The following is a 16,635-nucleotide window of genomic DNA, read 5'->3' on the forward strand; positions in this document are numbered from 1 at the left end:
CTTCAACCAGTCAACCAACACTCACACGGGATCAAAGAGCACCTCTAAGGCTGCTAAGGAAGAGATCCTTGGCTGTGGCTGCCACCTCATTGGAATATAAGCCAGGGTCTGTATTATAACCAGGTAGGAAACGAGACGAACCTCGACAACCCGTGTATCATTTCGACCCACTCTACCACTTTCAAGAAACAAGTCAAAAGACATACATCCAACTTCTCGTAACTCAGGGCCTGCTCCAGTGGAAACAGAAAACCCTGAATTTGAATCAACCACCTTAAAGGTCCTTGCCATTATCAGGCAAATGAACGACTCGGGGAAAGCTTCTTTGGCTGCAGTCAAAGCGGGCAAGACCTCCATTAACTGCTTATTTGGGGCCCACGTCTCAAGACCCACCTAAGAATGTCCCTTGTCTCAAATGGCTCCTGAAGCAATCTAGAATGCAGATGTGCAAGATTCTAGAAAAACAGGTAATCATCTCTGAGCAGGCCCTTCTAACAAAATTCTGTCCCTAGTACTCTCTAGGCAGAAGAGATTTTATGCACACATGGAAACAAGTCCTTCCCCTTGGCCTATTGATCCCATTGCTTCGACCCTTGACTCCAGGGTCATCAATAGAAGGACTCAGGTTTGAACTTACCATCATCTCGGTATTTAAGCCTGCCAACAAGGAAATTACTTCCATGGTGAGCCTCCAGTCAATATCTAAGCTGGAACATAGGTAGGGTGCAATGGTATGCTTCACCTCCTCAGAACTGTTTAAAGCTGGAGAACAAAAAAGGACTTTACCAACTTGGGGCAGCACAGGGAAAGCAAGAACCAATAGAAAACAGCATAGCTTTTAGGCATTGCTAGTCTTCCTGAAAGGTAAAAGAAATCTATTGCCTCAGTTTAGGAGCACGTGGCTAGGATCTAGAAACCCGGCAGTCACGAGTCCAACCCTTCCTCATCTCTTGCCTATAGAGGCTACTAGCAGAGACCAGAATGATCTACCTTCATGTTTTGCGGGAGACACTACGACTCTTCCTTCAGTAAGGAAGGAATAAGGAAAGATCCTAAAAACATTGTAATTGTAACTGATTTGGTCCTACATGAATACAAACCCTCAACCATTAATTGGAGACTTATCTTTTGAGAGGGAAGACCCCTTATAACAATACTGGCTGGTTTAAAATCCTGGGATATCAATACACTCGGACCTGATAGAGGTGCTGGCGTGTTAATTCTTAATACCTCCCAACACTTGAGAGAGAAGTGGGCTGGGCTACATTTCTGTCTGCTGACAGACAGTCAAGGAAGAACCTATATACTCGGAGGGATATATCACAATGTGAGGGTAATTAGACGTATTATATCTTGCACTATCCATCCTTCCTCCCTCATATGGAGGGCAAGGGAGATACTTCTATACTTCTATATTTGAGTTGTATACTTTACAACAGATGCTTGGTATGGAAGCTCACCCAAATCAACATCAGACCCAGCAAATAACAGAGCCACTGTTACACTCTAAGGGAGGGGAAGGAAAAGGGTATGACAATCAACCTCGTATCCTAATATGGCAACAGTTATCTTAGATGAGATGCTGTTTGTCATGTAAGGAACTAGATAAGCTACACAGCTACCACAAGTCTACATGAAAACGTATCTCAAAACATGCAGGCATATTCCAATGGATATACGGCTGTGAAGGTTGCATGAGATATATCTGATATTCTGGCTTTGTGTGCTTCCTTTCGGGGTTGGGGGAGGTTTCCCTCCTAGGAGAACATACCCGATTGTTCCATGAAGCCAGAAAATAAAACAGCACTTCAGGAGCTCTCACTCATACTGTATTGAAGGAAAAGTCGTGATGTAAGAACTGCTAAACCAAGGCAATTGAGATCGTCTATCCTTCAGTGACAAAGAAAATGAAATGCAATTTCCCTACTTGCTTTGCCAAAACTAACAATAGTTCGAATGGGTCTGATACAGAGACATGAGGACTCATGAAAACCCTCCAGCAATTTGAACTCTCTAGGAGGCAAAGGCTGTCACCCTCTGCTCCTGAAGCGTATTGTCAATCTTCATAGAGAGTCTGGGGAACGCATGATCGTGAACAGTTTAAGGTGGCACTCTCTTTGGAGCATGCTATTACAAAAAAGTGAGTTGGTGCTCCTGTAGCACACAAGTGAAGGTGGCACACAGATAGAAGCACTTAATTGTTAACTAGTGAGGAGGCGCTTCCGTAGGACCGTGTGACCATAAACAGACGAGGGGGCACCCCAATGAGAATATGCGATCATGAACAGGGGAGGTGGCTGTCCCGTAGGACTGCACAACCTGAAACAGATAGAAGCATGCAGTGGAGAACAGGTGAGGTGGTACTCCCGTAAGAGTGCATGATTACGAACAGGTGAGGTGACACTCCCCTAAGAGCACACGAGCACTGGTAGCATGCTAATGCATAGTAGATAGCTAATGGGTGTGTGCAAACAGGTGAGGATTGAGCAATACTGTCTCCCACAGAGATAGAAACAGTAGGGGTCATGTATATGTACCTCTTATCAATCAGTCTTAAAGGGAAAATAATCCAAAAATTGGAAAAAAGATGGGCAGACCCCTTTCCCTTCCAACTGGCAGTGTGCTCTAAGTATGATGGATGCGTGGATCCCCTGTCAGTGCTAGGAGAGGAATGTGAGGCAGAGGATGAATAAGTTTAAGATCTTCTATCAATGGTGTGCAATGATGTTTCATTCCTCAGTTACAACGACATCGTCACCAATAATCCATACTCACAAGGTAATAAACCTTCCTTAGGTCAAACTCATCCGCGACAGTCTGTAGGGCAACAGGTGAAGAGCTTCCAACCTCTGTTGTGGTGTGGTGATCACTAGAGGAACTCCACACACCATCAGAACCTGAAAAGTCCCCCCGACAAAGATTTGAGACAACCTTGCGCCTGCCACATACTTCTCAGACTGATCCAGGGGCATATGCACAGATGATACGGTAGGAGGAGCTCTTGATTGGGGTGCTATAAGAAATTGAGAAGTGTTGGCTAGTTTGACATTTTTCACTGTATAAGTAATTGAGGCTGAGGTATAATAAGTATTGATCAATTATATTTTGAACACTATTTCAGTGTTTAAGTCCATTGTTTACTTTTTGGAGACTCAATATTAATTTGCTGCGCGCGTGTTGTTTGCATTCACTTTTGCATCGTATGTAAAAATGTTTGATCGTCTTTATTTTCGGTTATGAAGTATGGGTAAGGTAAAAATGCTGAAAGCTGATTAGTTGCTTCATTTCAAGATTATCCAATTACTGCGATTTTGGAATTCAAACGTCCTAAAAAAAAAAGTGAGTGTTAATAATTCACTGCCATGGATTCTGTTGTGTATTCGTAAATTGGTTGTTGCTTCTCATATTCTGAGGTTATTGGCCGGTTTCATGGACTTAAAAATGGAACTCCAAAGGTAGTCAATAGGTTTCTGCATGAACTGATTGATCCCCAACCTTCAATGTCTTCCACTGTCTTGGGTTAGAGTTCTCTTGCTTGAGGGTACACTATTCTATCATGCTTCTATTCTTCTTATTATTTTCAAGTTTTTAAAGTTATATATAAAATATTTATTTGAATGTTTATTTTTCTTAAACTTCTTGTAGTTTTTCCTTATTTCCTTTCCTCACAGGGCTATTTTTCCTGTCGGAGCTCTTGGTCTTAGAGCATCGTGCTTTTCAAATTAGGGTTGTAGGTTAGCAGGTATCAATAATACTAATAATAATAATAATAATAAGTGAAGTGGTTAACCAAAAGGTTAAGAAAATATTTGCTGATTTACCCCTCGTGTTTGTATAATTGATAATTAACACGGAAATACTAGTCCACTGGCCTAACGCACATACCAAAACATGGTTAGCTTGCAAGAACATAGGAGCAGTGAGATAAAGTAGAGAAAAAAAACAAATAAATATTTAGATAAATTAAGTAACGGGCTTTGTAACAACATCATGATGAAGACAGCTACGAACGACTCAACTCCATAGGAAATGGGAAATAAATCACGTTTTCTATGCGTCTGAAACTCTGGCAAACAAAACCTCCAGTGCTTTGACAGTGTTTCATTACTATTAGATTTTGATGAAGGTAATTTTTCTATTACGATGATTGGTGTGTTTAGGTCAGACAGTTTGGTAAAGTTGTATTGTATTACAGGGTGTGATTTCGAACAGAAAATATATGTTTTCCTATAGTAAATAATGTGATTTAACCGAAGTTGACCTTCATTCAACGGCAAACAAACACATCAACCAATTCGACTAACTTTAAGTTGCCGAATTGGTTGCTGTTATTACGGATGAAATGAAAGTGAAAACTGGTTAAATCACTTTATTTTCAACAGGAAAACATATATTTTCTGTTAAAATTATTAAATATAATGTCTTTTATTATATATATTTTGTTAACCCTTTTACCCCCAAAGGACGTACTGGTACGTTTCACAAAAGCCATCCCTTTACCCCCATGGACGTACCGGTACGTCCTAGCAAAAAAATGCTATAAAATTTTTTTTTTTTTTCATATTTTTGATAATTTTTTGAGAAAATTCAGACATTTTCCAAGAGAATGAGACCAACCTGACCTCTCTGAAAAAAATTAAGCCTGTTAGAGCAATTTAAAAAAAGTATACTGCAAAATGTGATGGGATAAAAATAACCCCTTGGGGGTTAAGGGTTGGAAATTTCCAAATAGCCCGGGGGTAAAAGGGTTAAAATACTTACATATAATGACTTGTTCAAATTCGGTGTCACTTAACTCACGTATGTACTGCGAACGGTAACATTAGCAATGTTACCAACTGTAGACAAGGTTACCAAAGTTACGGTGATACACAGCGTTACCAACGTTACAGTGGAATTACCAACGTTAGAAATGATACAGTATCATTATTGTGTGTATTTTCCATATACCCTTTACACAATATATAAAAAAGTACAAAAAGGGTAGAGAACCTAACAAACCCACCTAACCTAACCTAGAATTTCCCAGGTTACAAACCCATCATAATGCCCTTTGTTATATCACTTCACTACGTTACGGTAACGTTAGTAGTGTTACGATAACATTACATATAATAGTTCTTGTTTCGCCATTAGCTCGCTTCGCTCGCATGAAAATAAAACATCAAGCTCGTATGTACTGGCAAGCGGTAATGAGCTGCGCACGCTAACATTAATAATGTTACGCTAAAATTACCAACATTAAATATAATGGTTCTTGTTCCTTACCTACGATCACAGGAAAATAAAACATCACCCTCGTATGCATTGGCAATGCTGAGCTTCACACCCTAACAAAATATAATAAAACTAACACATTAAAGTTAAAGAAATTAATGACTTACTTTAATGACCGTGACATCGCAACTTAGGGGTCACGGGGGTGTTGTGACTGAGTCTGTGGTGTCTTAAGTGTTTTGCCTTAGATTAGAACTGCACTTGGAACACTGTAAAAGTTGGTATATTACATTACATGATTTAAGGAAATTATCAACATTGGAATACACCAAAATAGTTTCAAGTATGGATTACTGAAGTCGTTACAATTTTCTAATACTTAGATCGTAAAATACGCAAAACACGACACTTGAACTAACAAAGACGTGACTTGGGCAAAGGTTTCCATGGAAAAGGGCTTGTTGGAAGGTAGGGGTAGGGAAATATTAACCTCCCTGTGCAAACTTTACATACGTATGGGTTCGTGATTGGTTAACGGAAAAGCAACGGAGTCTAGATAGTAAACATGAATGAACAGAATGGAAAACTTGTCCAGATCAAGTATTTATGCGAAATCTGGGAGTGACAAGGTAATAACAAAATGTATAAAAGTAATATATGAAGATACAATGGAATGTATGATAAATAATATTTGATGGGTATATAAAATGAGGTGATTTTATAAGGTATCGGATAATAAAACGAGTAATACTGGGGTCAAGCGTAATATGTATACAAGAGTATTACATAACTAATCAAGTAATAGACTTGAACAGTGCTGGTAGAGAGACGAACAGTTACATTTCACGATTAGAGAAGAAGAAATCCTATTGGTGAGGGAAAAGTCTCTGCGCAGGAAGGCGGGGTTTTTGCGCAGAAAGTCGAAACCTGCTATGTACAAACATACGTACAAGAGCGTCTACAACGGGCAAGTAGAATGAGAAAAATTAAATGAAAAACACTGCTAATGTTAGCATAATACATTAACATTTGATCTACATTACACGTTGGCAGCACTGGTTACTGTATTTTTTCATGAGACATAGTCTTTGCAACGGTGGGTCCAAAGTTTATCCAGCTATACAGTTTTGTATTTTCCTACATTTATTATACATTCAGGAAGGTAATGTATAGAGAAAAAAAGGCTTGTTTTACGATTTTATATCGTTTCCCCAGTATGTTTTCCCTACCCAAAATCCCGAGTTCCCACTGGGGGTCCTCCATTATCGTAGGATATAGATATATATATATATTTCTGAAACTATTCATTAGCGACAGGAACAAGTGTTATTTTCGAAGAGCGTAATTTTTTCTACAAGAAAAAGTAGTTTTTTTCCTACATTACATTGCCCTGTAATTCACTACAATAATACCGACAGTTTCTCTTATTTTACGTGTTTCCTATATTCTCCCACCAAAAGACCCAGATTTTGCACCGAGGAACCCCATAGTTATAGTTAAGGGTGTCCTGTTTCTCTAGACCTGATTTGCGACAAAAATTAAGGTCATATTAATTGAAAACGCAATAATTAAGCTGGCTTAATTGTATTTTCACATAGAATATCCAATTTTTGTTGAAACTGTAATTTTCCCGTTATCTCTACGACCCCATGACTTGCAATAGCTACGTATGGTTATGTTTAATGCATAATTACCATTAGCACTAACAGATGAATAAAAGCTATCCAATTATAAATAATATGGGTTATTTGGCTATAAGTTTAAGCTCTCCTTAAATATCCATCCGCAATTCTGCTGAATAATGACATTCTATACCGTAGCACAAGTACAATTTCATGGCAAAATAAGAAACCTTAGGTAGAGTCTAGTTTATTATCTTGTGGCCCGCTACAATATTGTACCATATATATACAACATTTTGATAACGCCAATGAATCATTCTATAAGCAAACATTGCGGGAAAATTTTGGTTACCTTTCAAATCCATAAAATTATCCAAAATTCACAAGAGCCTTGACGTAAACGTAAACACTGTTTGTCAGACTGAAGTTAGCCACGATTGCAAAATGACGTCACAGACTGTACATTTCTTAGAAATGTTTTGAGTAATATTAAGAAAAATGTTGGATAAAAACTTGAAAAAAAAATATATGGAAACAATAAGGAATATTTTATCTTTTATAAAACGTACTTTAAATGTGTGAAACGTCCGTTTCTTAGAATACATTTTCCAGGTTCCAGCTTTCTCTTTCGGGTTTATGTATAGAATAGAGTCGAGGCATAGCCTATGTAACGGCTCTTCTAGTAACTGTGTGATGTATTTTAAATTTGAGTTTCAAGTGTTAAATTCATAAAACTAAATTATTATTATTATTATTATTATTATTATTATTATTATTATTATTATTATTATTATTATTATTATTATTATTATTATTGTTGTTGTCATTATTATTATTATTATTATTTTCATTTTTATATTTATTATTATTATTATTATTGTTGTTGTTGTTGTTATTATTATTATTATTATTATTATCATTGTTGTTGTTATTATTATTATTATTATTATTATTATTATTATTATTATTATTATTATTATTATTATTATTATTATTATTATTATTATTAGGGTTAAAACGGGATGCTATAAGCCCAAGGGCTCCAACAGGAAAAAATTAGCCCAGTGAGGAAAGGAAACAAGGAAATAAATAAACGATATGAGAAATAATGAACAATTAAAATAGAATATCTTAAAAAACAGTAACAACATCAAAACAGATATTTCATATATAAACTATGAAAAGACTTATGTCACAGGTAAAGATTCCTAGTGTTGAAGGTTGTAGACGAAAAGTGACTCTTCCGGTCTTGGGATTGGTACTAGCTCTTGGCGAAAGTAGGCCTACAGCTTTATGCGTTGCCTACCCATTTCTATGTACGTGCAATTGATCTCAGGCATAGTTTATATATGAAAGATTTAATTTAATGCTGTTACTGTTCTTAAAATATTTCGTTTTGATTGTCTACTGTTCTTTTGTAGTTTATTTCCTTGTTTCATTTCCTCATTATTATTATTATTATTATTATTATTATTATTATTATTATTATTATTATTATTATTATTATTATTGTTATTATTATTATTATTATTATTATTATTATTATTATTATTATTATTATTATTATTATTATTAATTGCTAAGCTACAACCCTAGTTGGGAAACCAGGATGCTATAAGCCCTAGGGCTCCAACAGGAAAAATATCCCAGTGAGGAAAGGAAATGAGGAAATAAATAAAGCATATTAAGAACAGTAACATTAGAATAAATATTTCATATATACATTATACAAACTTTTAAAAAACAAGAGGAATATAATTAAGGTAGAACAGTGTGCCCGAGTGTACCCTCAAGCTAGAGAACGCTAACCCGAGACAGTGGAAGGCCATGGTACAGAGGCTAAAGCACTACCCAAAACTAGAGAACAATGATTTTGATTTTGGAGTGACCTTCTCCTAGAAGAGCTGCTTACCATAGCTAAAGAGTCTCATCTACCATTACCTAGAGGAAAGTGACCACTGAACAATGATAATGTAGTATCCCCTTTGGTGAAGAAGAATTGTTTGGTAATCTCAGTGTTGTCAGGTGTATGAGAACAGAGGAGAATACGTAAAGAATAGACGAGACTATTCGGTGTATGTGTAGGCAAAGGAAAATGAACCGTAACCGGAGAGAAGACTCCAATGTAGTATTGTCTGGCCAGCCAAAGGACCACATAACTCCACATAACAGGAGCGGCCGACCCTGTAATACAGTGTAATTAATAACTTCGAAAGAAGAAGAGTGAAAAAAAAGGCATTGTAAATTTGTGATTTGTTGTGTGGTGCTTGTGGAAGGTACTGTTTACATGTTACTCTGCGCATGTTGTCCTTAAAAACAGTATTTCTATTTTTAAATGTGATAAAGTGTAGAATTAGATCAGTATCCTGCTTCTAGCTACAGTGTTGTTGACAGAAATTGGAATTTTACCCTTTATTTTTGTGATTTAGAGAGAATTTTGAATGACGGGCGAATTCGCGGCTGTGTTCAGTGGAAAAAAATGAAAACGAAGTATTGGACTCGTTTTCAATTAACTGGAGCAAGCTTTAACTATAAAAAGAATATTGGTAAGTGAAAATTAATTTTTTTTTCTGTTTAGGATTGTATGAAGTTTGTATGAATTTTGTATATAACACATTATTAAAACAATGGTTTAAAAAAAAATCTGAAACACTCACACTAATTTCAGCTACGAGCGTTATTTGATCTATACTATTAGTGTACTTAAAAATTTAATAATGTTACGAAAAAACCCGCCTACCCCCATCTGTCTGTCTTTTTTTTTTTTTTTTTTTTTTTTTATAAAAAGGGCCTCAGGATTAACCCGGTCCAAGGTAGCACTAAAATCAAAGTCAATCATATGGATGTAGGAAACTGTAAGGACATCACATGCTCCGAGGCCTTTATGAAAATCAAATTACAAAGTAAGGGGAAAATGTCTACCTTTAAGGTACCATACCTATTTTAGACGTGCAAAAGAAGTTAGAAAAAAACGTAATATAGTAGGGTGAGGCAATTTTGGACACCTTTTTAGTAACCTTTGTACAAAATCTATATTAATAATTTATGACCAAATACCAAACATGTTTTCAAGAGAGGGAGGTCTCATCTATAAAAATGGCTTGTTTCATTAACATCAAAGAATTAGAAATTCTCGTATTACAGTAATAAAAAAAAAATATCTCAGAGGCGAGGCAATTTTGGACAGTGAGGCAATTTTGGACACGTCTGTATCTCCGTTAAGCGCCAACGCTCAGTTGTGCAAACCATGACAATTTGTGATCCCTATCAATATAAATATGCTAGAAAAAAATTATAGACTTACATAAATTTTTGTGTCCGTAATCCAAGATTGTCCAATTTTGCCTCGCCAAGAAAAAAATGAGAAGTTTGCCTGTCCAATTTTGCCTGACCATGGTTTTGAAAACTGTCCAATTTTGCCTTACTATATGAATATGTCAATCAAACTTTGTATTCGAGCACACAAATATACTTTTATGTATAAATATGCAAATATGTAATCATAAAAAATCAATATTTTTATGCAGTAAAAAGGGTGTCTGCCCAAGGTGACACCCTGAGAGTTACATTAAAAAGAAAAAAAAAAAAACTTCTTTCTAGCTCGACGGTTATGATATGATTTTCAAAAATTTATTTAATGCTGGGGACACTCTTAAAGCTGTTGACACTCAGGGGGTGAAACCTTCAAATAGATTGACCAAAACATGGTAACATCCTCGAGAGGGGTGTCACCCCAAATGCTAGAAATATCTAAAAAAAAAAAAAAAAAAAAAAACTCTACTATATACATTGTTCCTATAATAATTCACATATCCAAATGAAAGTGTCAGGAATTGAAATAGAATATATTTTCACTGTACCTGCTAGTTTCCATGTTGATAACTGTCATGTTGCCTTTTTGATATGGTGTTAAATGGAGCAACATTAGAGTGAACAGCATGATAGATACATCGAAGGGGGGCAAAGCTGATCCCATAAACAATATTCGTCCTAAGTTGTACCTATCCATTTTATTCTTATCGTTGTTACCTCATACTATGAACGAGCCATTAAAGAGATACTTTTACCTTCAAAAGAAAGGGATACAATCGAAGATTTAAGAAAAAAAGATGAAATGAAGAAAAATAAAAGGAAAAACACAAAGAGAGATAAAAACATGACAAATCATGGAAAACCAAAGCAACCAAATATCTCTCGATTCTTTAAAAAAAAAAATGTCCTTGTATATTTGTGGATCTCCTTGTGCTGGAAAAGAGTACCTCCAGTAACAAGATGGTTTGTTGAACAATTACTTATGAAATGTGCCCCATTTTCATTTGCAACTTCGCCAAGAACCTCAACACCCATCATATTTTCTATCCCTTGATTATTCCTTCCAGCTTTAGCATTGAAGTCATTAATCACAATTTTCATATCTCTCTAGGTTCTCACCTATTATACTCTGCAGTTCACAGTATTCATCCTTCCTTTCTTCAGGGAAATCATTTGATTCGCCTTGGAAGATGGAATCTTCGGGATCTTGAACCCTTCTGTGAAGCCTCTTCCCTTTTTGCCCGGCGGGCATGCTGTCATGCGTTTGCGGGGAGGGGAACAGGGCAATTTTAACCTGTCAAAAAGTTTTCATTCTCTATATCTCTCGCGCGAGTGCGAAGGAGAGTACTGGAGCGTTGGCGCACAGAATGCTGCTGGTGCTCAGTTTCTGCTGAAGCACAGTTTTCGGTGAAGGCGCAGAAAAGCGCTGGCGCGCAGGAAACCAATGCGTACGGTGAATATACAAAGAATAGGCCAGACTATTTGGCCTCATTTTGAGGTGACCTTTTATTTTGATGTCCCATACTTCCAACATTAGAGGATATTTAAGCTCTATTTTGAGGTGCCATACCTTTAGTATTAAGGGCTCTATGACCTCTATTTTGAGGTACTATAATCTTAGCATTATATGTTCTTTGATCTCTAATTTGAAGTGATTTACCTCTAGCATTAGAGGCTCTTTGACCTCTATTTTGAGGCTCCTTACTTTTAGCATTAGAGGATCTTTGACCTCCATTTTGAGGCTCCTTACTTTTAGCATTAGAGGATCTTTGACCTCCATTTTGAGGCTCCTTACTTTTAGCATTGGAGGCTGTTTGACCTCTATTTGGAGGCTCCTTACCTTTAGCATTAGAGGGTATTTGATCTCCATTTTGAGGCTCCTTACGTTTAGCATTACAGTCGCTTTCATCTCTATTTTGAGGCTCCTTACTTTTAGCATTAGAGGGTCTTTGACCTCCATTTTGAGGCTTCTTACGTTTAGCATTAGAGGGTCTTTGACCTCTATTTTGAGGCTCCTTACGTGTAGCATTAGAGGGTCTTTGAACTCCATTTTGAGGCTCCTTACCTTTAGCATTAACTATTTTGAGGCTCATTACTTTTAGCATTAGAGGGTCTTTGATCTCTATTTTGAGCCTCCTTACGTTTAGCATTAGAGGGTCTTTGACCTCTTTTTTGAGGTTCCTTACTTTTAGCATTAGAGGGTCTTTGACCTCTATTTTGAGGCTCCTTAGTTTAGCATTAGAGGGTCTTTGACCTCTACTTTGAGACTCCTTACTTTGAGCATTGAAGGCACTTTGACCTCTATTTTGAGACTGCTCACTTTAAGCATTATAGTCTCTTTTACCTCTATTTTGAGGCTCCTTATTTTTAGTATTAGACTCTAGAGGCTATTTGACCTCTTATTTTAAGGCTCCTTACTTTTAGCATTAGAGGGTCTTTGACCTCTATTTTGAGGCTCCTTACTTTTAGCTTTAGAGTCTCTTTGACCTCTGTTTTGAGGCTTCTTACTTTTAGCATTAGAGGGTGTTTGATCTCTATTTTGAGGCTCCTTACGTTTATCATTAGAGGGTCTTTGACCTCTATTTTGAGGCTCCTTACTTTTAGCATCAGAGGGTATTTGACCTTCATTTTGAGGTGCAGTATCTCCTGCATTAGAGGGTCTTTGACCTCTATTTTGAGGCTCCTTACTTTTAGCATTAGAGCCTCTTTGGCCTCTATTTTGAGGCTCCTTACTTTTAGCATTAGAGGCTTTTTGACCTCTAATTTGAGGTTCCATACTTATAGCATTAGAGGGTCTTTGACCTCTATTTTGAGACTCATTTTAGCATAAGAGGGTCTTTGACCTCTATTTTGAGGGTCCTTACTTTTAGCATTAGAGGCTCTTTGACCTCTATTTTGAGACTCCTTGCGTTTAGCATTAGATGGTCTTTGACCTCTGTTTTGATGTTCCTTACTTTTAGCATTAGAGGTTCTTTGACCTCTATTTTCAGGCTCCTTAGGTTTAGCATTAGAGGGTTTTTGACCTGTATTTTGAGGCTCCTTACTTTTAGCATTAGAGGGTCTTTGACCTCTATTTTGAGGCTGCTCACTTCTAGCTTTAGAGTCTCTTCGACCTGTATTTGGAGGCTCTTTACTTTTAGCATTAGAGGCTCTTTGACCTTGGTTTTGAGGCTCCTTACATTCAACATTAGAGTCTCTTTGACCTATTTTGAGGATCCTTACTTTTAGCATTAGAGGGCATTTGACCTCGATTTTGAGGTGCAGTATCTCCTGCATTAGAGGGTCTTTGACCTCTATTTTGAGGCTCCTTACTTTTAGCATTAGAGACTCTTTGACCTCTATTTTGAGGCTCCTTACTTTTAGCATTAGAGGCTTTTTGACCTCTAATTTGAGGTTCCATACTTATAGCATTAGAGGCTCTTTGACCTCTATTTTGAGGCTCCTTACTTTTAGCATTAGATGGTCTTTGACCTCTATTTTGAGGCTCCTTACTTTTAGCATTAGAAGTTCTTTGACTTCTATTTTGAGACTCCTTACTTTTAGCATTAGAGGCTCTTTGACCTCTATTTTGAGGCTCCTTACTTTTAGCATTAGAGGCTCTCTCGCCTCTATTTTTAGGCTCCATACTTTAAGCATTAGAGGGTCTTTGACCTCTATTTTGAGGCTTCTTACGTTTAGCATCAGAGGCTCTTTGACCTCTATTTTGAGTTTCCTTACTTTTAGCATTAGAGGCTGTTTGACCTCTATTTTGAGGCTCCTTACTTTGAGCATTAGAGGCTCTTTGACCTCTATTTTGAAACTTCTTACGTTTAGCATTAGAGGGTCTTTGACCTCTATTTTGAAACTTCTTACGTTTAGCATTAGAGGGTCTTTGACCTCTGTTTTGAGGTTCCTTACTTTTAGTATTAGAGGTTCTTTGACCTCTATTTTGAGGCTCCTTACTTTTAGCATTAGAGGGTCTTTGACATCTATTTTGAGGCTCCTTACTTTTAACATTAGAGGCTTTTTTACCTGTATTTTGAGGCTCCTTACTTTTAGCATTAGAGGGTCTTCGACATCTATTTTGAGGCTCCTTACTTATAGCATTAGAGGTTCTTTGACCTCTATTTTGAGGTGCTATACTCTAGCATTAGAGTTTCTTTGACCTTTATTTTAATACCCTTACCTCTAACATTAAAAGCTCTTTGACCTTTATTTTTGGGTGCTTTATTTCTAGCACTAGAGGCTCTTTGAGATCTCTGTTTTAAGGCGACTAACCGCTAATAGTAGAGGCTATTTGACCTCAGTTTTCAGGTGACTTACCTCTATAATTAAAGGCTATTTTTTATACTTCATATAAAGGCTTTCCTTCTCTATTCTCTTCTGTCTTTTATAGTTTTTCAAGATCTTCTTTGTTTAGTTCACCAGTCTCCTTCGAGATTTCAAGAGACATTTCAGTGCTGTTTGCCCTCGGTTCGTCAGATTCCTCGTAGAAATCGATGGCTTTCATGTCTTTACATATAAAGGCGATGGGTAAAGACATGGATGCCATTGATTTCTCGGCATACGCTATACGCCATCATACTGAAGTCAACGAAGAGCAACACAATATATTTACCAATGCCGTCCTGATATGTTCTATCTTCAATGCCGAATTTTGAAGAAACACACGTCGCTCACCGCTTTGCACCAATGCAATCCAATTATAGGACATCGTCACTAAACCACAAGCAAATTATCCTTCAAGGCGCTTACATTATGATCTTCAAAGCTCGCCAACTTCGGCAGCACCTATCCAAACTTTCTGTAGATGAAGGTGTTCCGAATAGCCTCCAGTTCATCCTGTAGCTGTAACGAAATTCTCACAGTCAGTTACCTGTTCCGCCAGAAAGCGAGCTTTTTGAGTAAAGTGAAATCCTCCTCCCAATGTTCACTGCGTAAACTTCCATAGCTACAGTACATCCAGATCGTGAGGTGTTGCAAGGTATGTTTAAAAAAAAAAAAAAGAGAGAGAGAGAGATCAGGTCTTCAGAAGTCTTTTGGAATCCGAGGCGGAGCCGTTCAGAACTACTCCGGGAAGATTCCGTTCTGGAGTCATTCAGAACTCTATGCTAAGTCTACGGCTATTTCTTCTGAAGTCATTTTGGAGAGGAGATTCAGGAAGATTTTCTTCCGAAATCGTTCAGAGATTTCTGGAATCATTCAGAATTCCATGCTAAGTCTATGGAAATTTCTTCTGAATCCTTTTGGAGATGCACGAAGATTTTCTCCCGAGGCCATTTAGGACTCGCGAAAAATTCTCTTTTTTTTCTCTGGTTTCAATAGGCCCTAACAGCAACAACAAAAACAATAACAACAACAATAATAATAATAATAATAATAATAATAATAATAATAATAATAATAATAATAATAATAATAATAATAATAATAATAATAATAATAATTTGTAAGTAACAATCTGCTACCTACAGTTCTCCATTTGGTTAATGCCTTTTCTGCTCTTGGTGTCATCATCATTATTCCTACCCCTTCTCTTCTAACTCCATCTGTTCCTTAGGGCCAGGATATCCAAACTACATTTCATAAATTCATTCTCTACTAGCTGTAACTTCCCAGTTTGATTCATGGTTCTAACATTTCAATTTCCCATTTTCAATTTTTCTTTAGTATTTACAAACCGAGAGTTTCTTTAGCAACCCACTACGGCCGGGACTGGAGCAATTCTTTCATTTTCGCTTTCCATAGACTGACTAATTCCATAAAGGATTCATAGGCTAAATTCATCAAAGAATAGACAGTTTCTTAGTGATGCGCAGCGCCTATCTAAATAAGGCAAGTGACCCCTGCCGGTCCATACTAATTCCAGTGGAATTAATGGTCCTTTATTTATGGAACCCATGCCTCAAAGAGAATGTTTTGCGCCATATTTAAAAGAACTGAAGCTGTTTTTTGAGTATTCGGTTGAATTAAATAGACCCGTCATATATTCAAGCATTTAAATTGTCACGTATATGGCTATAGTATATATTGAAATGTTCACCTTTATTTCCAATTTTGTACTTGTCCCTATTTTCTCATTGGTAATAGGTTTGATCATCATTTTCTATGAAAAGAAAACTTTTTTCTTTTTTATTTTCTTATAAATCAATATGATTTTCTATTGAAATAAATGATAGAAAATATTTTCAAAGAACTATCATTTATCTATATTTCTAGTTAGAATTATCAAGTATATATATATATATATATATATATATATATATATATATATATATATATAGAGAGAGAGAGAGAGAGAGAGAGAGAGAGAGAGAGAGAGAGAATGAGAGAGAGAGAGAGAGAGAGAGAGAGAGAGAGAGAGAGAGAGAGTTTACAAAATCTATTACTTAATAACTTAACATTATGAATTGATGTTTTTTTTAATTAAGTGTCCAAAATTGCCTTACCATTTTTCAAGGCGAGGCAAAATTGGACACTAGATGTTCCATATTTTTTCATTCAT

At 36.6% G+C, this 16,635-nt stretch overlaps 2 protein-coding genes across 5 annotated transcripts in view; one reads left to right on the top strand and one right to left on the bottom strand.

Annotated features, from left to right (window-relative positions):
* The window catches only part of Syx5 (syntaxin 5), a 30,002-nt gene extending 22,491 nt beyond the window's left edge, over positions 1-7,511 (bottom strand). The window contains exons 1-2 of one of the 3 annotated variants that reach the window (XM_068388730.1): positions 7,192-7,278; positions 5,385-5,486 (exon numbers count right to left, since the gene is read on the bottom strand). The gene's annotated coding sequence lies outside the window, so the exon portion shown is untranslated. Of the gene's footprint in view, positions 1-5,384; positions 5,487-7,191; positions 7,314-7,408 lie in introns of those variants that run through there. The other 2 variants (XM_068388731.1, XM_068388729.1) reach the window with 2 other exon arrangements.
* A 1,599-nt stretch (positions 7,512-9,110) lies between these two features.
* The window catches only part of LOC137654400 (uncharacterized), a 43,620-nt gene continuing 36,095 nt past the window's right edge, over positions 9,111-16,635 (top strand). For both annotated transcript variants that reach the window (XM_068388001.1, XM_068388003.1), the window contains exon 1: positions 9,111-9,385. The gene's annotated coding sequence lies outside the window, so the exon portion shown is untranslated. The remainder of the gene's footprint in view (positions 9,386-16,635) is intronic.

The sequence above is a fragment of the Palaemon carinicauda genome, chromosome 15, assembly GCF_036898095.1.
Source record: "Palaemon carinicauda isolate YSFRI2023 chromosome 15, ASM3689809v2, whole genome shotgun sequence".
Lineage (NCBI taxonomy): Eukaryota > Metazoa > Arthropoda > Malacostraca > Decapoda > Palaemonidae > Palaemon > Palaemon carinicauda.